Source organism: Hoplias malabaricus, chromosome 18, assembly GCF_029633855.1.
Source record: "Hoplias malabaricus isolate fHopMal1 chromosome 18, fHopMal1.hap1, whole genome shotgun sequence".
In the NCBI taxonomy this organism is placed as follows: domain Eukaryota; kingdom Metazoa; phylum Chordata; class Actinopteri; order Characiformes; family Erythrinidae; genus Hoplias; species Hoplias malabaricus.
The window spans coordinates 21514209-21540726 of NC_089817.1; the positions used below are offsets into that span (position 1 = coordinate 21514209).

The 26518-nt window shown below is 38.4% G+C and overlaps 1 long non-coding RNA gene across 3 annotated transcripts in view; it reads left to right on the forward strand.

Moving 5' to 3' along the window:
* Window positions 1-1965: 1965 nt before the first annotated feature.
* LOC136674554 (uncharacterized) overlaps window positions 1966-26518 on the forward strand; it is an 85684-nt gene continuing 61131 nt past the window's right edge. For all 3 annotated transcript variants that reach the window (XR_010796064.1, XR_010796063.1, XR_010796065.1), the window contains exon 1: window positions 1966-2232. This is a non-coding gene — a long non-coding RNA (uncharacterized lncRNA). The remainder of the gene's footprint in view (window positions 2233-26518) is intronic.

Consider the following 26518-nt stretch of genomic DNA (forward strand, 5'->3'; position numbering starts at 1 on the left):
AAACAGTGCATAAAAACTTACAGAAAATTTAAATGTCAGCCATATACAGATAACAGTAGTTTTTCTCCTCAAACATACAATCCTACCTTAGATTCTAAGATGTCAAGCTTCAGAATGTAAACAAACAAGAGAGAACTGCTGTTCCCCACAATCGTAGATATTTGCCTTGAAATATATTTTAGTTTGACTCACTCAATTCTGTTAATAATAATGAACATTAGGGTTTCTAGTGATGCAGAAAATAATGAACAATCAAAAAATATATAGTTAACTTTTTTCAAAGTTTTAATTTGATGGGCAGATCATTTTTCTGGCTGGGCAATGCAGACAACCTGCAGACAGGCATGCATTAGGCCAAAGAAATATCAATCAAAGGAAAATAACAAATATGAAATGATATATAACCACATGCGGTTTACAAATCACAAGTGAATTCCTCAAGTGAATACTGGTGATGCTAGCTTTTGACACAGCTTGTACAGCTTGTATTTGATACATGTCCACAAAATTTTGGAAGCCAAGAGTATAATATTTAACGCATAACACCAGGTCTCTTTTTTAGTCACTAAGCATTACAATAGTGTTTTCAGTTCCAATATCAGTTCAGTCCAGAATAACACTTTTCACAACTGACTTTTCACAGCATAACCAGAACCCATTTTAACGAAAGACAAATATGTAGATTACTTTGCTGAGGTTATTCATTGGTTAAAAAAAAGGTAGCTATTGTATTATTATTAAAATTGTCTTTTGTCTGTATTCTTTTTAAAACAATACATCAACTGATTGTTTTATTCTTAAAATCATGAATTTTATTACTTTTTCAAAACAAACAATAAAATCACATCCTATTTCTAGAAAAGTTGCAGCAATTTATTTACTAAATAAAAACTAAAAATAAGAATCTGTGATGGGTTGAAACTTTATTTAACTGACAAAAATAGAAAGATTTCCAATGTCTTCACTGACCAACTATCACTTAGTAATTCCTTCTCCCAATAGCTAATATATATATATATATATATATATATATATATATATATAGCTTTATTGCCAAATCATGATGAAATTCCAGTGAAAGTCAATTTTAAATTTCACTGCTTCATTTTTTTATATATTAGTAATTTTCCTTACTCTTCCAGTGTTTTTCTAATTTGGGATAGTAATTTGCTAGTCACAACTGGATCTGATAGCTGTTAAAAATATGTTAGATGTGTTCAGAATAATAAAGCTATTATTATTATTAAAGATAATACATTAATGCTTAAGAGGTCCTATATGAAAATATTTTGCTGGTAGTGATGAGTACAGAAAGTTCTCGAAAAAAATGTGTTTGAGGGATCAAATGAGCGAGAGAGAGAGAGAGAGAGAGAGAGAGAGAGAGAGAGAGAGAGAGAGAGAGAGAGAGAGAGAGAGAGAGAGAATCCGACGAGATGTATGTGCGTATGTTTTCTGTTTTTCTGGTGTGGCAGAACTTTGCCAGGAACTCCTAATGTTCCCGTAATAATCCAAACCCGTAAATTTCACTGCAACTTCGAAAACAATCCCCCCACTTCGCCGGAGGCACTGGCATGTCATCCGAGAAGCGCCACACGGAAAAGTGGAACGGGAAAATAAAGTGGAAACAGGAGATCGTAGTGAGGAACCTGGCGAGACAGGAATCAACGCATGAGCGTGCGATTGTAAAAACATAAGTGCGTGGACGCGCGCGCGAGCAGCAGCAAAGTTCCGGCTGGTTGTCTTCGCGTTCTGTGTTGTGTAAGACTTGGCGAGCTGGACTAGAGTAGCACTCTTATTCCCCCTTTCAGTGTTCTGAACTCTCTCACCCTCCAGTTCTCCTCCCCGCACTCAGCAACAGCTAGCAACAAAAACAACTCGCTCAGAGAGGTGCCCCTTCTCCCTCTCTTCTCCCCCCTCCCTTCCTCCTTCATTTATGTCGCACTTTCTCTTTCACATCTCTCTCTCTCTCTCTCTCTCTCTCTCTCTCTCTCTCTCTCTCTCTCTACGCATTCCAGTCGTTCGACCCTCGTCCTTTTTTGCTCCCTTGTGGGATTGTCCTCGGTGTTTGCGTGTGTGGAAGTATTTGTTGTTTTACGCGCTGCTCCGATTCTGCAGCAGGCCTATGTGCGTCTGCTGGAGAAGAAGTGTCTTTGGTGCTGCTGCTGGCTCGGTTTGTGTATTTTCTCGTCCTCTAGACTTCGCACTGGCCTCCACACGTTCCTCCTTTACCTGGTGAGTCAACTCCCCGCTCGAGTATTTCCTTTGAGATGATAGTCATGTTATTAAATTTACACGGGTAAAACTGCATTCGTCTGCAATAAAATACATATGACAACGATATTTAAAGACACGTTCCCCAATGTTAAAACGTAATGTTCCAAAGCTACTGTCTAAATACTTTTTTTTGTGATTCATGCAGTTGTTCAATGTTCAAGTATCCCACTGAGGGAAAAAAACATACTATATTCATAACTCACTGGTTTTAACGTACTATTAAAATATACTATCATCATACTGCCCATGTTTACATGCTTTTGAGAGGACACTTGTGTGCGCACGCTTGCGTAAACACTCATTAGTGTACGTGTTTACATGTTTTTTTTATGGATATTGAAAAATGTGCTTTATGTAACAGATATGTTTCACGTACTCCGACCAGCATGGGCTGCTTACATTGAATATATTTGGATTTTACATTTCACGTGGTCATATGGGCGCTGGATATGGAGTATCTGTGCCTGTGCATGTGTGGGACTGTTGTAACTTGGTGTGTGTGTGTGTGCTCTTGCATACTGGCATGGTATTGTGTGTGGGATCAGTTGTCATTTCAGGAACACTATTGGAATGGACGAACTCACTGACCCCGAGTTTAGCTTAGCTCCCTCCCTCCTCACACACACTTCCCTCTCTCTCTCTCTCTCTCTCTCTCTCTCTCTCTCTTTGTCAGTCGTACACATTGTGCCTGTACACATAGTAGGTGTTCCTGTCTTTTTCTCTGAGTGTCAGTCTCTCTCTCTCTCTCTCTCTCTCTCTCTCTCTCTCTCTCTCTCTCTCTCTCTCTCTCTCTCCTGGATTGACATTTAGGTTGTAAAACTGCAACACAAAGGAGATTCAAACATCTGAATAATCTTCCAGGCTGCTCTCAGTCTCTGTTCGTTATTCTTGCTGTTCGGAAATATCTGTGAGCAGTCGGCAAAGAATTTGCTGGAGACTTCCTGTGAAAAGCATGCTTTCTCGTCCTAGATGTAATTCGAGAACAGTTTTGTTGACGTTTTTGAGAAGGATGTGTTCTGAGAGAGCTCTGACACCATCTACTGGTCTGTACTAAAACAGCTTTTGGGACACAATGTTCTCTGTGTTATCTTTTTTGTTGGTTGGGTTTTCCCCCAGTGTTTTGCAATATTTTCTACCGAGTTATCCTGTGTCAGAGTCTCCCTTGATTGCACCCAGTGCTGGCAGCCAATTCTCTATGAAATGATGCTAATGCAAGGCCATCAAACAGCATAATACAGCAGAGGAGAACAGAAACATCAGCTGACAGATGCCAGGGCAAGCTAGAGGGTTGGGGACAGAGTGAGGGCCATTCCACCCAAGCACAGAACAAGGCCCATTGTGATCTCTAGGGCCTTGTTCACACCTGGCATTAACACGCATCCTGGGTGACCCAGTCATAAGTGGCCAGCATAAAGTACACTGTCAGACAATTTGTCACTGTGGTGGTACCTTTCACGGTCTCTGTGGTGGTACCTTCAAGGTTACATATGTGTACCTTTTAATTAGAGAACATATTTGTACCCGGGTGACTGTGAGGACTTGGTGTGTTATCCCTCTGTCCGCGTGGGTTTCCTCCGGGTGCTCCAGTTTCCTCTCACAGTCCAAAAACACACGATGGTAGGTGGATTGGCGACTCAAAAGTGTCCATAGGTCTGAGTGTGTGAGTGAATGTGTGTGTATTGCCCTGTGAAGGACTCGCGCCCCCTCCAGGGTGTATTCCCGCCTTGCGCCCAATGATTCCAGGTAGGCTCTGGACCCACCGCGGCCCTGAACAGGATAAGCGGTTACAGATAATGAATGAATGAACACATTTGTACCATATGCTATTATAATTATAGGTTTTAATATTGTGTTGATTTCACAGACTTCATCTTCAGGACTTTTTTTATTTAATACTGTTGTGTAACTGGACTTTTAAACACGGTTGTATCTTTATAGGTACATTTACACTGTTTGTACCTTTAGTGAGGGTAATGTACCTCTACCGTACTTCATTTTCTGAGAGTGTACATGTGTGAATGGGGTACATAATATCTTAAGCACTCACACAGTGAAATGTGGTTCTTGTTATTTATGTTACTCTTGCAAATATTGAAATATCCTCACTTTCCAATGAAAAACAAGTATCTCCAAAAATAGTAACTTTGATTCAATGTCATTTCTGTGCATTTCATTTAGTCCATTCATCATGAAATCTTCACACAATGGGAAGGACAGCTTCTGTGTGAAAATGTACACAATAAAATAAAAAGGCTTATTTTTCACAATAAAAGATACTGGCTTTTAATACCTTAATTTTTAAACATTGATACAATTATTTTACTTCATAAAATGTTCTAAAGCGTTTCATAATTTTGAATGAAACAAGTATATTCTTTCACCCTATGGGTGTGACACACACTGAGGCATAACTCACATTAATAAACGTGTAAATCTGTTCTTTTTGGTCACATTATCACAACAAAATTTTATGTGTTAACAAGCAAAATATTAATAACGTGTTAATGTGCATTGGTCAACATGTTTAGAGCCCAATGGCATTTGATAAGATGCTGTTCTCCCTCAGCCGGACGGAGGGGCAGATACACCACTTAAACAGAAAATGTGCTTCTCATTGGACATCACTTTTATTTAGCCAATCAGCAGACAGAGTTAGTTGTCCATAATTTACAGCAGAAGACAATGGATTCACAGTCCTGCCTACAGGGGGGACTTATAACTGGCCATTTAGCTTTAAACGAACTGTATGCAAACAATAAAATTAAAGTGATCTCCTGAGAAATTTATTAGCCATATTTAGTTTGCTAACTGGACAGAGACTATTCACACCTTTAAACACTATTTTTTAATTTAACAGGTTAAACTGGAGAGGGAAAGTTCATGAATAAATTTGGCTTTTCACACATTACTAACATCGTTGCAACATTAGATTATATGCTGCTTTATAGCGATGAAGTTAAATTTGTAGAACAATCAATCTAATACTACCTTTAAAATTCCACCAGCTTAAAAAGCAATATATTTTGACTGCCACCTTAATAAAATTCCAACATTTATAAAAAGGTTTTCCACATAAAAAAACCTTAATAAACGACACTTCATCAAAACTGTCACATTAAAAAAATTATAAATTAATAAAAAAAAAAATACATTAAAAATCTCCAATTATATTTTGCAGGCAACATTAGTCCACATTAAAAAATCTGACATTTTATTTAGTCTTCCATTTTAGTAAGTGTTTCATGCCCTGTCCTGTCATGTCTGTTTTCCCTGCCATGTGCTCTCTTAGCACATGGCTCTGTTTGTTATTGTCTATGTCTCCGCTCTTGTCCCGCCTCCTTGTCCGTCCTCCTCGTTACCTGTCTCAGGTGTGTCTTGTCTGTGTCATGTATTTAAGTTCCCTTGTCTCAGTTCTTGTTTGTCGGTCATTTGTTTCATTCCTCTAGTCATGTTTCTCTTTCAATGTTGCTGTGTCATGTTACCCAGTCCGGTTGGACTGTCTCAGTAGTTTCCTTTGTCATATTATTAAGTCTGTCTGTCTTGTTTGCTCTAGCCCTCTGTGTTTAGTTTCTGATTTAGCACTGTGTTAATGTTTAGCTTTAGCTATCTGTGTTTATTTAGCTTTCTAGGTCTTTGTGAAGTATCTCTGTCTAGGTCTCTGTTAAGTGTCTCTGTCAAGGTCTTTAGTCTGTCTGTCTTTCCCATTTGCTTTATTTCTCCATTTTAGGTTTAGTTTGTCTAGCTCTTTGTATTTTAGTTTAGTCTGCTTACCTCCCTTTGTCTGTCTCTGATAGCTCCCTGTGTGTTGCTGTTCTGTTAAAGTCTCTTTGTTTTGTTATATTCTTTTGTTAACGTGTTTTAGCTTCCGTCAGTCCGCCCTTCGCGATTCCTGAAAAAGTGACCACTTCATCGAAACGTTCACCTTAAGATAAATACCACCTTAGAAAGTTTCCCAATTCTATTTTGCTGGGCACCTTTTAAAAAATTCCACATTAAAAAACCCAGTTTTATTTAGGCTTCCTCTTTAAGTAAATGACCACTTCATCGAAAGTCACGTTAAAATAACATTTTAAAAATTCTCCCATTATCCGCTTGTTAAATGTGACGCCATGCATGACATTTTGCCATTTCCGGGTCCAGTCACACCTTTGGTGCCATGTCTTACATTGATAAGAAATGTGTTTGTGGTTTGAATAAAGCTGAATATCTCAATCAATCTTGTTTGCGGGGTTCATTAAAAGGAATACATTAAACAATTATCTTGGTTGTGGGGTTCATTAAAAGGAATACATTAAACGTATAAAGAAGCAAACCGATCACTCCAAAAAGCACAAGCAACTCTAGTTGGTATAGGATCTAGGATAACTGATCTTGTGAAGTTTCATGGTTCTAGCTCGAAAACTGTTTATTTTTTTAAGCGAAGAATAATAAGAAATGAGAATAAGATTTAGAAGAACAGTAATTTGGCTTTGACAAGCCAAATTAATGAGAAGAAGATTTCAGAAAACAGTAATTTGGCATTTAAAACAAATACATTAAATTAAAAACTAATTAATATCATTAGACCTTTGCAATATAACTGTTATATGTTTTTCTACATGTTCATCAGTGTATTTTATTTACTCATTTATTTATTTTAGAACCCAGTGCGTCACCCAGTCTAAAATCTGCCCTGCCGTTCTTCCAGCATAAAATAATTATGCCAGAATTTATTAGTTTGAAATATAGGCAAAATCAAAACATCAGGCAGATGCTAATACTCTTTAAAAGCAAATATCTGCTGATACTGATATAATTCAGATATCACCGTGCATCTCTAATTTGTTAGATGTTATGTTTTCACAAGGGGACCTGTTAACTTACAAGTATTAAGTATTTCAGTTGCACAAATTCTACATATCACACATGATGCTACTCAGCCAATCATGTGTGTATGTGTACATGAGGAGCACTGCTACTCGATTGAATGACAGGCAGAGATCCAGACTTCATTGTCCTGGGGCCAATAAAAATTGCACATGGCACAACATACAGCTTCTTTGGGATGCTTTCAGTACAGTGCTTTTGTTCAGTACAGTTCCAGTTTGGTACAGTCTGTTCCAAAAATGTGTTTTCCTTGTGCCAGTATGGTGGCAGATTGGTTGGTTAGCTATGCAACATTGTCCATAAATATTAGTGTGAATGTGAGGTGCCCTCTGATGTACTGGCACCCTGTCCAGGATTCTAGGTAGGCTCCAGACTCACCGAAACTCTGATAAACATGAAGCAAGGAGGCAGAGGTGGATGTACAAAATTTATTGACAAAAACAAACAGCATATACAGGGTTTGGACAATGAAACTGAAACACCTGATTTTAGACAGAATAATTTATTAGTATGGTGTAGGGCCTCCTTTTGCAGTCAATACAGCGTCAATTCGTCTTGGGAATGACATATACAAGTCCTGCACAGCGGTCAGAGGGATTTTAAGCCATTCTTCTTACAGGATAGTGGCCAGGTCACTACGTGATGCTGGTGGAGGAAAACGTTTCCTGACTCGCTCCATCAAAACACCCCAAAATGGCTCAATAATATTTAGATCTGGTGACTGTGCAGGCCATGGGAGATGTTCAACTACATTTTCAAGTTCATCAAACAAATCTTTCACCAGTCTTGCTGTGTGTATTGGTGCATTGTCATCCTGATACATGGCACAGCCTTCAGTATACAATGTTTGAACCATTGGATGCACATAGTCTTACTGGTGAAATGTGCAATTAATCAAGATTGGCCACCAGGCTGGTCCAAGGTAGCCATGGAACCTCCCACACTAAAATGACAGGTGTTTCAGTTTCATTGTCTAACCCCTATAAATACACAGGGCCATAGATAAAGAACACCTGGGAAGAATAATGAGCGGGTAGGGCCACAAAGGAGAGACAGGTGGAAACAGTGTTAGGGAGGGGAGACAGGAACAAAACAAAACAGCCATGTGCTAAAGGAGCACATGACAGACAAGAGAAACATGGAACAGAGCAGAAAGTGTCACTGAAGCCCTCAATGAGCAGCTTGTGGATCACATAGACAAACCAATTGCAGGGCTGAATCTTAGACAAGGGTACTTACAGGAGATGTGACAAGGGACTTAATTACCATTAGGCACCAGGACAGGGTTCTGAACAGGTGATTGGACGGGTGATTGGATATAGAACACAAATGGGGACTAGACATGACAGGCGCAAACAAAGGAGATTGGACATGGGATGGGACGGGCAGAAAAAGGAAAATGGATAGGAGACAAAATACTGGATTGGAGTGGAGACTGGGTGCAAGACATGACATGAGACCGATGATTGACAGGGGGGACCAATAGGAGAGATACAGTGGATTGGATACAGAACTGGATAAGAGACTGAACACAGGACTGGAACAGAGCTGGGACAGGACTAGGCAGAGGCACAGGGACCATAGCATTAATTGGGACAAACACAAACACTGTTATAGGGACTGGGACAGAGACAAACAGGCAGAGGGATACAGACAGAGACAGGAACTAAAACAGGGATGGAAAAAACACTCAAACATATGTGAGGCCCAGGAATGGTATGAGTCTGAGAAATAGTCTGTGATACCAGCCTTGGCACAGTTCTGGAAGTCAGCCCTGGATTCCTTGAGGCTGACTCATGGAGATGTAGTGAGCAGTAGGATCCGCCGACTCTGGAGCAGGTATGGGGCGGCGAGAGCAGGTAAGTAAGTAAGTAAAATTTAATTCTATAGCACATTTAAAAGCAACCAAAGTTGCATTAAAGTGCTTTATCAGCCAAGAACATAATTAAGAACAAAATAATAGCAAAATAACAATTTAACAAAATAAGAGCAAAGTGAAATTAGGCAAGCCTAGTTTTGCTAGACCGTCATTAGCCATTAAACCATTGTCACAGGGGTGTTGCTGGCATTTCAAATCAGGAAAGCCCAAAATACATACCCTTGTCATTGGAAGGTCTGGAGAAGCTTTGGTGCTTCATATCAATGATTTTTTTTACAATAATAACAAATAATAAACTATAAAAATAGTTTATCTTGTCAGTTGCTGACAGTGTATGTATGATCATGGAAAGCCTGTTTTCTGTTAATGCAAAGCTACAATACTGAAGCATATTGCTGAGATGACATTAAAGCAACTTTACCAGAAAGCAACAAGATAACATTTTAACATTTACGTTTTTGAATATTTTTAAAACCAAGCACCTTAACATTTTACGACATAGCTGGGAGCTAGATATTTGTGTACTGACTTACATTTCTCTAAGGGTCTGCCTTAGTAAACAGTGCTGTAACTAATTCACAGCCTTGTTTATATTAAGTAACACCTCTCTCTAGTGTTCTCGCTCTAATAATCCAGAGATTTTGCCCGTTTTCATGAAAAGTAAACAAGCTGTGCAGATGTAATTTACTAGTCAGAAAGTCAGTAACGGTGAGATGAGTCCGTGTATTCGTGTCATTATAGGGACAGACAATGACTTTCTGTTTGTTAAATATATAGCAGAAAACAAAAGGCTCCACAGAAAAGCCTCCAATCATAAAGAAGAGACTATGATAAATATTACCAAAACAACGTTCAACACATTTCTGTTCGAGGCTCCAGAAAAACACTGGGCTGCTAACCGCAGTGGATGGTGGATCTACAGCGTTGAAGCGGCACGAGTGTGTCCCAATTCAGACTCCTTGAACACTTCAACCCTCGCACCTTCTACTCATTTTTCAACAACGTAATCAAAGTGAACACTTCAATGTAGGATTTAAGGCTTATGGCAAGAAATGGGATGGGGGAAAGCCTTCAGACAGCAAAATCCCAGACATTTTAGGTGATTTAGAAATCCTGGCCAGATGCATATTTTAGGTCCCAAAAAGAGGACTTGTCTGGGGAACAGAGGACATTTGGTCACCGCCAGATGGTTCCAAATTTAGTTCAAGAACTGGAATGTGAAATATGATGGTGTAGAAGGGCCACCTTAAATTCTCTCTGGGAAATATGGCTAAACTAACAGTTCCTACTTGTGCCAGTCAGTAAGTGACAGTGCCTCTTTTAGGCTGGCCCGGTCAGTTGTCTGGCAAAAAGACTCATGTGAAAACATTAAAAAAATGCATGGCTTGAAATTCCATAATCATCCATTTTCAAAAGCCAAAAGATATAGTTGCTTATTTAATTTTGACTTTAATGCCAGTAGAGAGAGCACAACGAATGGCAATAGGGAGTTTGTTCCAGAGCCTTGGAGCAGCCACTAAGAATGCTTGTTCACCCTTTAGCTTTTTCTTAGCCCAACAAACCTTCAAGAGAAGCTGGTTAACAAGGTCATACATTCATTCATTATCTGTAACCGCTTATCCAATTCAGGGTCGCGGTGGGTCCAGAGCCTACCTGGAATCATTGGGTGCAAGGCGGTAATACACCCTGGAGGGGGCGCCAGTCTTTCACAGGGCAACACAGACACACACATTGACTCACACACTCAGACCTACGGACACTTTTGATTCACCAATCCACCTACCAACGTGTTTTTGGACTGTGGGAGGAAACCGGAGCACCCAGAGGAAACCCACACGGACACAGGGAGAACACACCAACTCCTCACAGACAGTCACCCGCACATTCATAAGGCCCTCATGAAATGCACCCCCCATTAACCAACCTATAACTCCACCCCAAATTTTCATTGGTTTAAAAGGGGCAGTCCTCCAGTGATGGGGAGGCTCCAACACATTTCCTTTGTTTCCGAGGTGTGGAGGGCACTTGGGCCTCCAAAACATACCTCATGTGTGCCTGTGGCCAAGGGAGTTTGACGAATCACACACCTTCCCCCATAGATTACTTGCTACATCCATACTGATGGTCTGGTGTTCTGTAAAAAAACAAAAACATACATAGAATATAAAAATAAACACAACAGGACACTGGAAATGCAAACAACAATATATGAAACGAAACTGAACGGAAACAGCCATGAACTGATATGGGGTAGGATAAACACTCACATATAACACCTGACAAAGGAACACTGAAACAAGGGACTACATACACAGGACTATAAACAAGGAACATCTGGGAAGGATAACAAGGATAAGGGCTAAGGCGGATACATGGCAATTTAGCTGACAAAGAGTAACCAAAAAAGCTCAGAAAAATAAACAATAAAAATTGGGAAATGTTTAAATTGGGTGTATTTATTTAAAAATCAATATGGTCCAGTTATAAGAATTTACGGGAAGAATGTCAAATTTAAATCTGAATGTAAAATCTAATTACAAGCACAGTAACAATTACAGTAGGTTTTCACACAGAATTGAACTATATAAAACTAATATTCTAAATAAAACTTATAATTCAAGTAAAATGTATAATTAATTATTTCATTCATTTATTTTCTGTAAACATTTTCCCAGTTCAGGGTCGCAGTTGGACTGGAGTCCACCCAGAATCATTGGGCACAGAAAGGAAGACAGGCAGTCCATAGCAAAGACACACACCCCTACTGTATGAACTTATTTACCATGGTTAATCAACACCAATGTGTGTTTTTTTTTACTGTGGGAGAAACCCACTCAGATACAGGGAGAACACACCAAATCAATCACAAACAGTCACCCGAGGCGGAGCTCTAACCCACAACCCCAGGACCCTGGGACTGTGTGAAAGTAAAATTTAAAAATAAAACAATGCTTTTGAAAAAATGTGCATATTAAAATGAAATGCCTAAAGACTTGTAGTTGCAGTTGGCTTTCCTGCTTTTCCCCACTAGCTTCACTCCACTTGCTGTATAACCAGCCAGCTGATTGACTTTCTTTTTCTTTTTTTTTTTTAATTAATTAATTAAAAAAACATTTTTTTTGTAATTAAGCTAATTGGCTCTTTTTGTTGAATGGTGGGACTTTATCTGTAAACAGACTCGAAGTTGAGCATTATGAGAACTGCTATTCATTTTTCAACAGGCGATGAGTCAGTCTCCTTATGTACTGTATAACATCTTTGGTTTTACGGCATACAGCACTGTACCAAAAACTGTACTGAAAATGTTCCAAAGAGCTTGTTTCTTGTCCCATGTGCAATTTTTATTGGCTCCAGGACAATGAAGTCTGAAGCTCTGCCGTCATTCAGTCGATTAGCAGTGTTCCTCTTAATACACACATGATTGGCTGAGTAGCATCATGTGTGATATGTACAACGTATGCGATTGGTTTGAAAGTTTCATGGACTGCTAAACCTGTACCATAATGACACCAGTCAATAAACAAATCAAGTCAAGTCAAATAAACGCTCTGTTCAAATTTAAATGGTCCTCAATAGTTTGCTTATTATAGGTTCAGGGGCCTCATTTATAAAGGGTGCATATGCACAAAAATGGGTCTGACATGGGTACACGACATCTCACGGTGAAATTAAGGTTTCATAAAAAAAAATACTTTGCGTAAAAATAAGTGCCCAGAAAACTTTGCAGCGAGAATGCACATTGGAGACATCAAGTGGTAAAATTACGGAGCCTCTAAAAGGGACTGGGGAAAAAAAAAAAAAGACTATTGATTTGCATTCCCTCGCAAATATTTGCGTTTACTTGCAAACATAATTGCGTTCCCTGACAAATAGTTTTGCGTTCCCTCGCAAATACATTGCGCTCCTTTGCAAATGTTTTATGATACACAATTGTCTTTGTGGCTCAGTCAACACATCAGGACACTGTAGTTTCCAGGGAAATCCAGCCACTTGAAACAGATATTATATATGTATTTATTTATCTCTACTAACACACAGTTTTGTTGACAGTGCTAATCGTTCATACATCTGTAAGGAACTGTCTAACATCAGAGGAAGTTGTGAACAAGTTTATATACATTCGGTTGCATCCTGAAAGTGCTAGTCAGAACGCCGTAGCTCCACGTATCTCCATACTAACAGGTATATGAGACGTAGGCGGCTTCATGAAAGAAAGTAAAAGTGTGGACAGCTGTTTTTTTTTTTATTGTTGACTGGGGTAGGAGTCACACTAAGAATCTTAACAAAAAATCTTAACCAAGCAAAGTCTCTCACAAAAATCCAGTCATTCAATAACAACATGAAGGGTGTAAGGTAGTGGCTCAACACACAGAGATCTCGGCACGTTGCAGACTGATTTTTACAGAGATGTGGCTCAGCATGCTGACTCCAGACGAGGCTACACCATGCATTTTGTTTTATCTGGGAATTCTGTTTTTTTTAAAGCTGCAGTAAAAACAGGATACCATTTTCTGCCAGAACTGACTTTTACACACATACACACATTACTCCAATACATTACCAATAGCTACACATTTATTTAGGTCTCCACTCTCCATTCTCTCCCACTGTTTGGAAACTGTGCTCATTGTCTGTATCGTTATACTAGAGGTGGGCGGATCGACCCAAATATTGATAATATCGATACCAATGCTGGTATCGGTATTGATCAATACTCGTGGAAAAAGATCGATACTCAAACTTTTTTTCTCTCCGTCTAAAGTCTGTGGGTGTATGTCGTTATTTTTGTGCCATAATTCTGCGCGCGCACGGATATTTTGAGCGATTAAGAAGGTATTTGCGTGCGCGCGGATATTTTGAGCGAGCAAGGAGATTTCTTGAACGCACACTACAACCTACACATCTTGCTCTCCTGTCCTGCGCGCGATGTGTCTGACCCTCGCGCTCGCTCCACACTTACAGCCATTACAATGTGCCTCAGTTTCAGCCAATCAGAAACATCAAATGGCAAAGGTAATTTCTGATTGGATGGCTTGACCACCAAGTGGGAAGGACATACAGGCCGGAGACCAGTAAATAACTTTCTAAAGGAAGCTTAATACTGCAGTTCAAAAACTGTTCATGTAGAGAGAGGAAGGCAGGTTTAAATCAACCCACCTGAGCAACCCTCCTGAGTTTTACACACAGACACACAAAAAAACTGAACAAATAGGTTTTAACTCTGGAAAGCTCCATTGAGTTTATCAGAAAAAGACCAAAAGAAAAATTACAGAAAGATTTCACAGATCAGGTGGGTTCAGTACACCCTCCTTTCATTCCCCTGTATGTTATTAAGGCTACATGCATTGCTTTGCCAATATTTACGGCAAAAAACTGAAATACTCTTTTGCTATACCTAAATTGTGAAGCATAGTTAAAGCAAATACACACTAATATATGCAGGTGTACGTTACTTCATTACAGTGTTATAGCCAACAGAATTCTGAATAGCTAACCTCAAGCTAACTTTATTGCAGTATTAAGCTTCCTTTAGAAAGTTATTTAGATATAAGCATTACACAATCAGCTAGCCCTGTATGTGGATAACTGCCTATCTAGATAGCATTTACAGTACTTTCTATTACTAATAAATTAGTTTCTACAGTAGTTGCAGTACCATTTATTGTCGTTGCTAGCACTAATTTACACTATGTACATTGTTTTTAGCACATCAGCTACGTTGCTGACTCAGTTAATCAAGGTAAATACAAGGCCAAAAACAACAGATAAAAACTCTACAATGTGCCAATTCAATGAATATAAAATAAAATGGCTGGCTGATGGCTGCCCCGCCCCCACCCCCACTCCTGTTTTTTGCTTTGGCACCTGCACATGGTGAAGACTAGCAGTATCGGTATCAATACTGGCCCTGTATTTACTTGGTATCGGATCGATACCAAAACTCCCGGTATCGTCCACCTCTACTCTATACTGTTCATGTAACCTTTGTCCATGCGCTTGCACTTTAAATTCTCTCATCCTCATTTCATAGCAATTAACAACACAGCAACAAATGTTTCAGTTGGCGCTCCCCAATAACATATCTATGTTTTCTGCTGAGAAGAAATGCTATGTCTTTATATTTCAGTCCAAGATCAAAGTAAAATTCAAGCTGCTCCATAGTTCACCTGACACGCACAGCAAGCACATAATCAACAGCAAGCACAGTACTACGGGGCCCACAAAGTATTTGCAAATGTCCTTTTTTCCCCCAGTCCCTTTAGGGGCTGCATATAAAATAGTCAATTAGTAAATGTGCAAACCATCCTCATACATATCAGTCCATAATGCATAGGTTAATATTAAAAAATGAAGATTAAAGAAGATTAACACTCATTGGTATAAAATAGCTTTAAAAATGTAGAATATTAAAAATTAAAATTGTATTGCTTGCAGTATCTCATTGTACTTTATTTGTACTATTTTATTTCATTCTGTATATTATCAAGATTTTTTCATTTAAATTATTTAAATCTATTTTGTTTAATTTCACTCAAATTAATAAATAACTCTGTTTTGAAAAGTGCCATATAATTACATTATTAATATCCACTATTGTTTTTGTTGAGATTTTTCTTCTTATTATGATTAGGGGTTCGAGCATGAAGCGCACAAAACCCATAATAATTGTTAGCATTTTAAAAATTCTTAGTCTTCCGATTTTTTGTTTTTGCCTTAAAACAAATCGCACAGCCCAAACTACAAGGCTTGTTCAATAGATAGTAGCAACCCCCGCTATACAGACCGATTGGCCTCAAGTGGGCGCTACAGAAAGGGTTGACGCGTTTGCCCTATGACATGATTGACTGTAACTGCTCAGCAACACTATGGGAAAGTAGTAAATTCTGTCACCACCAGATGGCATTATAAGATTAAATATTGTTTTATTGATCTATATTGGGGCTGCACAGTCGCAGCAGGTAGTGTCGCAGTCACACAGCTCCAGGGACCTGATTACCGCTCTGGGTGACTGTCTGTGAGGAGTTGGTGTTTTCTCCCCGTGTTCACGAGGGTTTCTGTCTGTGCTCAGTTTTCCTCCCACAGTCCAAAAAACACACGTTGGTAGGTGGATTGGCGACTCAAAAAAAAGTGTCTGTAGGTGTGTGTATGTGTTGCCCTGTGAAGGACTGGTGCCCCCTCCAGGGTATATTCCTGCCTTTTGCCCAATAATTCCAGGTAGGCTCTGGACCCACTGTGACCCTGAACTAGATAAGCGGTTACAGATAATGAATGAATGAGCTATATTGGGTTTGAGATCCTATTCATCTGCACTTGTCAAAGGTCATAACATATGAACATATATATTTATCATGTTCAAAAACAGCTAGAGTCACTAGTTATAAGTCTTATTCTTAACTTTGATTTATTTTAGCTTTTCTTACTCACTGTTTAAATAAGACAAATAATTCATTAGTACTTGTGAAGCCTCACTGGCCCAAAGTGCTTATGGCCTCTGTGTTGAAGCTTCCTTACACTCACACTTCAACTAATATTACAAAAATGAACTTTGATGTATTTCCTATCCACATGAAGGCTTATGCATTGGGCTGCTTTAAGCCTACTTCCAAAATTAGCCTCATTGATGCCTTGTTAGGCCTAACAAGCCTGTGTCCCCTAAGGTCTCATTGTGCAGATTCTTGCTTCAATTGACACCTCGTCTACACATGATTAACTGTTTGAGATGTATTTAATGTTCATGTGAAGGCTTGGACATTAGGCCTATTACTTCCAAAAATGCCTATCATTTGAAAACCCCGTTAATTGCCGCTTGCGGATATATTTAGGGTTCCAAGCATTACAATGCAAGGAAACCTATTATTATTCTTCCACAAAATAAAATTCTGCCTTAAAATGAATTGCACAGCCCAAACCCTAATGCCTACAGACTTGACACTTGGTCAACAGACAGTAAAGCCTTTTATTCAAGGAGCAGCAGATGCCACCATCACTGGAGCAGAAGTGGCAGGGGACGCCGCCAGCACAGGAACAGTGGGCCCTGCAGAGACGCCCTCGGAAGCAGGGGACCCTAAAACATCTGGAACGGCCAGGAGCTCTGGGTCCGCTGGAGCAACCACGGGCTCTGGATCCACTGGAGCAGCCGGGGGCTCTGGATCCTCTGGAGTAGCCCCTGTGAGTTTCGAATACTCAGACCCATTGGACTCAGAGGTTCAGTCAACTAGCACCCCCCCAAGCAAATTCATGAATGTGGTTAATTTAAAAATTAAGTCCATAAGGTCCCGATCCTCACAAGACTTTAACACCGTTAAGGAAAGCTGGACCGAAGCTGCTAGTTCAGTCACCTTTGCCTGCAGAACATGAGCATACCGGCAAACCAACGTGCTGTCCATAGGGCCAGAACTCAAGGCCTGAGAAGACATGGGAACCTGGGGACTCAAAACAGGAGCATAACTGGAAGCGAGGCTGGAGAGGGACTCAGACTTTAGAACTCTGGAACAGTCCACTAGAGAGTCCCTGGACTGATGCCCAGCTGTAGTTACTTCAATAAGTCCGATAGAAAATCCTAAATCTCCCACTACCTCCTTGATTTGGTGGGGCATTATGTAACAACGGGGAGTGTGCAGGAGACTTTAGCAAGGCTAAACACTAAACAAGGACTATACAGAACAACTTGGCTATACACAGGGCAAGGCTATAGAACTAGATATAATTTGGCAAGACAACATACATACAATAACCCACAACCAGAAACCACTGACAAAGACTATATCAAGACAACACAAACAAGAAACACCTGGGCACTAATTAAGACACGTGACACTAGAACATGGGGGGGGGGGACAGTCACATGACAAGGGGAGCACAAACAAGAAACAATAGAGAACAGAACACAAAACTAAGCACGTTACAACTATAGAACTACAGAGTGCTCCTGTGGTAAGTGGAGCTGACTTAATGGACAGTGAATGTAGCAAGGTGTTCATAATGTTATGATCTTTTTATCACTCAGTGTAGAGAGAGAGAAAGAGAGAGAGTGAGAGAGTAAGAGACCCACAGCAGAGACGAATTTTGACCAAGTACCAGCTCAGTGGCCACAGCCTGGCCATACAGAAGGGCAGGTATAAACAGTCCTGGCTGCCTAGAGAGGAGAGAGTGTGTGGAGTGGTGGAGAGGTGGAGACAGAGATGCACTTCGTCCTTCGCTGCCAAAAATTCAGAACACCTAGAGAACACTTCACAGACAAGTTTAAACAGCTGATCCCAAATTATCACACACTCACAGACCTGGAGAAATTAGGATTAATCCTGGGAAAGGGGCACACGCTGCACATTAGTTATTAGCCTGTCTCCGCCTGAGAGATAGCACCCACCTCACCATACCCCACCCTCCACTACTTACAACATATACACTATAAATAAGTATGTATATGCTATACAGGTACATATATAAAGCTTACATATATATATACTTATATATACCTACATATATATATATATATATATATATATATATATATATATATATATATATATATATATATAGGTAAATAGATTTTTTCAAATAGATATTGAAGGATACTTTACACAAAAACCTAGTGTTTCAGAATTTACTGTTTGCTTTCTATTTCTGCTTCCACTGATCAAAGTAATCTTTAGTTCCTTTTTGTCTGTTTTGTTTTAAAAATAGTTAATAATAGCTAAACATACTTTCATATCCATAAGATTCGGTTCTTAACATGGAACAGTGGTCTGAAACTTGTGGATGTTTTAAGTCCTAAGGAGCAAATGAGTGGCACTTTGGCACTTTACAATATCTTCAAATATGTTCAAATACCCCAAGTCAATTTAATCTACAGCAAAAATAAGTCAATATTATCCACCTATGGAGTAGGAACAGAGTAGTATCCCTATCTAGCTTAATGCTTTTCATAGTTTGGACGTTTTGTTTCAACCCTCATTCCCAACGCTTGTCATGCCCTTTTTCACCCATTTCCCACTATATCTAGTTTGTCTTGTATGAGTACATGGACAGACCAGGTTTGTTATATGCTCATCAGAAATGTTTATATATATATATATATATATATATATATATATAAAGCATGTTTTCTCGGAAATTACAGTTTTTAAAGGGTGATTTTTGTGTACACTGGAGGGAGGGTTGGGAATTATTTGTATTCAGTTTCCTGGTTCAAATATGTTTTGGACTTGGATTGGATTTTATTTTCAGGCAGCCCAGTAGATTACGCCATTTAACAATATGTGGTTTGCGATGAAGGTTTTTTCAATCACAAATGAATTCCCATTTTAAATTTTACAAGATTTTGGTAGCAATCAAAAATACCATATGTGATTATAAATCTAGCCATGTTTGTTGAGCATTTAGTGTTATGACATTCACTGAATACTGCAAGGAAATGATTTCCCTTTGTTCTGTTTTGGACAGGCCCTGAAGACAGACATTCACACAACTGCATCTTTATAGCGGTCTGAAAATAGATGTACAGTAAAGTGGGGCAGCGTGAATCCAGTCAGGATTATATAAAGCTGAAGCACCTCTTGAGGGGGTTTCTTTTGTAAATTCCAACATCTGGTTCAAGCCGTTTCATAAACCTTTTCATGGGCCTGTGCTTCTGAATGGAAGTTTACATACACAAAGATTTGGATTTCTCTTGTTTTCATCTTCTGATTTATTGAAGGAGGCTTATGTAGTTTCCTTGTGGGAAATTGTGGAGTAGAGAAACATTTACTGTTTGTGCCTATTTAAACCACACCAGGGCTTTGATCTAAAAGCCTAGAATACTAGATTGGCACTTGTTATATTACCCTTGTCCATTAGAGGGCATGAGGAGCAAAGAAATTACTAGATCGCTAGCAAAGGATTTTCACTACTTGTCCTTTTTTTCTTTTTTCACATACACATACACAGCACATTCATTGATGACACAATATCCTTACCCACACACACATTCATCTCTTCTGTTTTTTTTGTGTGTTTTTTTTTTTTTACTAAATGTGTACTTTTCTTTGTCTGTAACTTCAATGACAATAATGTGAAATTAGATAAGACTGTGCCTATAAAGGTTCTTTCTTGTGATTGGTTTCTGATGGCTGTTAAGTCTACCCACTAGTTGTGAGAATGGCAAGAAGCATGAATCAGTTGCAGCATCATGTTCATGCTCTCTTTTTTTTGGGTGGTGAGGATGGATCTATTATAGGAGTCAGAATAACATGTTATTGCTCCTCTTTCAGGGCAGCCACTTGGTGTAACTTCAAATAATCACTGCTTGCCACAAATCTTCCACAGCTGCTTAATCACCTTCCAGGACAACCTTTAAATATCCAGCCAACATTGTGCCCCTGCTTTGATGATGTTTTGTACCCAGAAGTGCTAATTCATCTTTGTCATGCTGAGGCAGATGATGGGATGAATCAGGAACAGACTGCAACCCCTATGCGTGATTTCATTTGAAAGTTCTGACTCAGAGCCACCATTCTAAATATGTTCAGTAATCACAACTGTCTTTAAATGATTGTGGTCATTGCAAAATTCCAAGGCTTCACTAAATCGGCAACGAAAAAGTCATTATGAACGCATAATATTCCACATTGCACACATCTGTATATTTGTGTGTTCTGAAATGTGTTTCACCTAATCACATCAGATATTTCCACAAACTTGATCTTGTGTGTAACAGAATGCAATATTTGACATCTCAGTGTAAGCAAAACGTTTGGGGAACTGCGTTGAGGGCTGGATAATGGATAAAGTGTTTAATCGAGTGTATTTGGACTAGAAGGGAACAATTAACTGCAAAGTCATTGAAATTTCTGTTTTAGGCAATGAAAAGATAATTTGAAGAGTATTAAGAGTATCTAGAAATATGAATGAACCAAACACTTGTTTTCCTAATCCAGTATGACTATTAGACATACTACTACATCCAAATGTGATTACTTTCTGCAGTTCTACAAAATATTTCTGTGTCTTAAAAGAGAATCAATATTTATCACTGTACCATACATTGGCATTAGTCAATATTTGCATAAAAACCTTTAAATAAAAAAATAAATCTGAGCTAATATAAAAATCCTGTAACCGTCTGCAAATACGTGCACACTACCATTGTGTGATGTGGATTTATTCCTAAAGTCATAATAGTTTAAGCACAATAAATGTTTCCAATTATAAATTGCTCATATTCCGTCTTTGTGTTTACCCTATTCCCTGGTTCGAATTCAGGTGTTGTGTCAGCTATCAGATGGCAGGATTCCTAAAGACCACAAATGGCCTTGCTCTATATATATCTGGAGAGTTTGCATTCTTCACTGGTGTACTAATTTGTTCAGTGGTGTTGCATTTAATTTGGGAGAGAGTGAATTCATTTAATTTATGGTGGAACTGGAGCAGATTAATCTAATATGCAGCAAAACTATGAATGAAAATATTTTAAAAATAAATTAAATGTAAAAAAGAGCTAATTTTAATACTTTGTATTTAAAAAAAATATTTTATCAATACATTTACATGTATTACATGTCATATCTACACACACTATCTACCATAAAATAACTTTATACATTGTGATATTGTTTAAGATAATCCTAGGATCTTTAGAACTGGTCCAAAGTGTGTGTGTGTATATATATATATATATATATATATATATATATATATATATATATATATATATATATATATACATACACGCACGTGCACACATTTATTTTTCTAAATATTATTTTAATATTTAATATTATATTATTAAATATTATTTATTTTTCTAAATAAATATATCTAAATATGCAACATTCCACTTCTTTAAAGAAAGGGAAAGGGAAAACAAAACCAGAATCCTCCTGTATTTCTGTATATCCTTCCAATGTGAATAGACATAAAGGATTATAATTAAAAGTATTTGTAGTTGTCAAGAAGCTGTGGCTGAAAAAAGAATTATCACACCCATAAATTTTGTATTTATTTATTCTTTTTATTGCCGGAAAATATAAAGACCAGTAAGACTGAACTTTGGAGGTATTCAATATTATTTCTACAGATAACTTTGAAAAAGCTGTGCTCCTAAACAGACAGTAGAAAAAAATAAATAAATAAATAAAATCCTGGTTAAAAAGCGCTAAATGGCAACTTAAGGCTGCCACTGAAAACAATATATGAGCTGGAGAGTTTTTTTGGCATTTTAAAGAAAAATATAGTTTGTTTTGGACATTTATTTTGTCCACATCTGACAATATACCAATAACATAAGAACAATAATCTGTCACCACAAACTCAAAGTAAAGAGAAACATGAAAATTTAGTGGCCTGCTACAGATACTGCAGAAAAAGTTTATTAATTTTAGCTATAGAGAACTGTGTAGTATTAATGTATGTAGTTAATGAATCTAAACAGTAATTAAAAAAAATATGAGTACCCTCTGACTTTTGCACAGTATTGTAGTTGGCTTTCAAACAGTATCCAAAAATGATGTAAATATTTTGTATTATATGTTCAGTAAGGAATTTCCTAAACACTACTACTGTGGTCTAGGTCAGTGTTTTCCACTTTACTGGAGTTGGGTGGGTGTGGTCCCTAATGTTGTTCAAATCCCTTGTCATTACAGTACTCAAAACAGTCCCAAGTTACTGACCAGGCCTTTAAGGCCTTTGCAGGGTGGAGAAATTACACAGTACAGGAGGGTTTGGATAAACATATTCAGACGGAAACATAGAAGAAACCTTGAAGATACAAGCCAAGTTCCTAAAGTATCATAAATAGTCACAGATATAACTCCCAAATTTATAATGGACAAACAACTCCTGTTTGTTGACAGTAAGCTTTGCAGTATGTTTCAAGTAAGTGTGTAGTGAAACTGGAAACTTGTGTCTGATATATTCTCTGTCCATAAGACAGAGAAAAGGAGGATTAGGGCCACACATCCTTTAACCCCTCACTATATGCACGTCCTATAGCTTAGGCCTGACCAACCCCACACCTCCTGAACACCTCTTGCATGAAAACACATACACACACATCCTTTTGTCTCCACACCCACCCACAATGGGCATCTTTAATCATGTGGGCTGCTTTGTGTGTATGTTTCAGTATTTCATTGGGTACTCCACAGTGCAGATACCTGCTAAGGTCTGTAACATTATCAAGCACATGGTAGAGGAAATGGGAGGGTCACTGAAAAAAGAGCTTGGTGTCAGCCTTAGCTCATATAAAGGCTCCTTAACAAGTGTGTGTGTGTGTGTGAATGTGCACAAATCCTCTTTGTGCATTTGTGTGTGTAGGTGGTTGCACATGTTTGCTTTTCTGTGTCATTTCTCTTGTGTTGTATTTTCTGTATTCATGTGACAGTGTGACTCAAAAGTGAGTGGGCGTCTGAGGGCACATCATCACACTCAAAACAAAGCACCTTTTGCCAAGAGTCCAGGCAAAGGGTGTGTATACGAGTCTGCTGAGTTATCCCTGTTAGCAAGTGCAAAATTGAAGGGAACAAAATGTAATCAAGAAAGGCCCTCTGCATCTCCTTAAACAGTATGCATATTATTCAGTCTTCAGTGATAAGGCAAAAAGTTAAAAAAAAAAAAAAAAAAACAAACTATATATATATATATATATATTACTGTAATCACGTTATAAACACTCAAAAGACAAGTTTTGTTGCATTTTGTAAGGCAAATCAACACCAATATTTGCAGTATATACATAATTGCTAATTACTAATATATTTTTTATGTAAATATGTTATTATTATTATTATTATTATTATTATTATTATGAAAGATTCTCTTCAATTCACCATTTCACATATTTAGACATTTTAAGAAATCAACAAATGTTATTTTTCAAGACAAGAGCTGGGAATGTTAATTTTATAAAATGAAAATACATGTTGTTATATAAATTTATATATGCAAATATTGATAAAAAAAGAGGCAAACAATCCTTCATATCTGAGGGGACAATCAATAATGTAAAACACAAATATTAACACAAATATTGAATACGTGGATTTGTTCATTCATTCAATGGTTTATTAAATTATTCCTTCATCTATTCATTTACAGATCTGGTTTATTGAGTGGCCTGCTGCCTTGAAACTCGCCCTGTATTCTGTTTCTCAGAGACTTTCAAATTTAATCAGACTACAGTACCCACTGGTTTGTGTGAGTAAGAGATATTGTGTGTGCCTGTGTGTACATGCCCATTTTTGTAACTGTTGGTTCATATCTGCTAATCTCATTCTGATCCTGTAGGGACTCAATATGGCACTAATTAGGGAAGGAATGCAACTTTCTTGTTAAAGTATTTCACATGTTCAGGGAATATCCTTTCTGATCTCTCTCTCTCTCTCTCTCTCTCTCTCTCTCTCTCTCTATATATATATATATATATATATATATATATATATATATATATATATATATATATATATATATATATAATTTATTTATTTCAGTAATTCCACTCAGAAAGAGAAACTTGTATATTATACTCATTCATTACACACAGACTGATGTGAAGTGTTTATTTCTTTTCATTTGATGATTAAAACTGACAACTAATGAAAATCCCAAATTCAGTATCTCAGAAAATTAGAATATTACTTAAGGCCAATACAAAAAAAAAAGGATTTTTAGAAATGCTGGCCAACTGAAAAGTATGGGCATGAAATGTATGAGCACGTACAGCACTCAATACTTAGTTGGGGCTCCTTTTGCCTGAATTACTGCAGCAATGCGGCGTGGCATGGGGTCAATGCATTGTTGGGTCTGGCATATTGCATCTTCCTCTTCACAGTACCCCATAGATTTTCCATGGGGTTACAGTCAGGCGAGTTTGCAATTAAGAACAGGGAAGCCATGGTCCCTAAACCAGGTACTGGTAGCTTTGTCACTGTGTGCAGGTGCCAAGTCCTCTTGGAAAATTAAATCTGCATATTCATAAATTTGGTCAGCAGCAGGAAGCATGAAGTGCTCTAAAACTTCCTGGTAGACGGCTGCTTTATCCTTGGTCCTCTGAAAACACAGTGGACCAACACCAGTAGATGACATGGCACCCCAAACCATCACTGACTGTGGAAAGTTTACACTGGACCTCAAGCAATGTGGATTCTGTGCCTGTCCTCTCTTCCTCCAGACTCTGGGTCCTTGATTTCCAAAGCAAATGCAAAATTTACTTTGATCAGAGAACATAATTTTGGGCCACTCAGCAGCAGTTCAGTCCTTTGTGGAAGCAAGACGCTTCTGACACTGTCTCTTGTTCAAGAGTGGCTTCACACAAGGAATGCGACAGCTGAAACCTATGTCTTGCATACATCTGTGCGTGGTGGTTCTTGAAGCACGGACTCCAGCTGCAGTCCAGTTTTTGTGAATCTCCCCCACAATTTTGAATGGGTTTTGTTTCACAATCCTCTCCAGGGTGCGGTTATCTATATTGCTTGTACACTTTTTTGTACCAATTTTCCTTCCTTTCGTCTCTCTATTAATGTGCTTAGACACAGAGCTCTGTGAACAGCCAGCCTCTTTACGATGAACTTTTGTGTCTTGCCCTGCTTGTGTAAGGTGTCAATTGTCATCTTTTGTACAACTGTCAAGTCAGCAGGCACCAACACACAATTATAAACTTTCACAATGTCATTGGACACTTGTGCAGGCTATGGCATAGGCTCTGCATTGAGTCAGTGCAAAGCATAAAATGGTCTTTAGTGTGTTCTCTGCACTAGAGTTAGTATTCTACACATATAGGGACACTTGATAAGATTTTTTCTGCTTCTGGGGCTCCCCCTTTGGATTTGTTTATCTCTCTGCACTAATTTTTGGGTTTTGGAATATTTTTTCTGTTTTTGACCTCACTTCATGTATTGTGTAAATCTCCAAATGACTGTCACCCTTGGTGAGTGATTTGTGACATCTACAGATCCATAAACCATGTATATGATGACTAAAATACAGCCAAATACTAAATGGAATGGTTCTAAAAACTCAAAGTGATTACTTACAGTCTCAATAATTGCACAATAGTTCATAAAAAAGCCTGCTTTTGGTATTTTCGCTTTTTTTAGCATGGGACTGTGTTTGGTTGTATACTAGAACGGTGCTACTGTGTGTGAGATCTGTGCGGTGGTCCGGTTTCCTCCCTCAGTCCAAAAACACACGTTGCAAGTGGATTGGCAACTCAAAAGTGTCCGTAGGTGTGAGTGAATGTGTGTGTGTGTCTGTGTTGCCCTGTGAACGACTGGTGCCCCCTCCAGAGTGTATTCCCGCCTTGCGCCCAATGATTCCAGGTAGGCTCTGGACCCACCGCAACCCTGAATTGGATAAGCGGTTACAGATAATGAATGAATGAATGAATTTAACAATTAGTAAATTTTTTGCAGACCACCAGCCGGGCCAGCCTAGAAGAGGCATATGCGCTTACTGACTTACTGAATGACACCTAATGTTGAGCTGTTAGGAACTGTTCATTCAGCTGTATTTCACAGAGAGTACTTA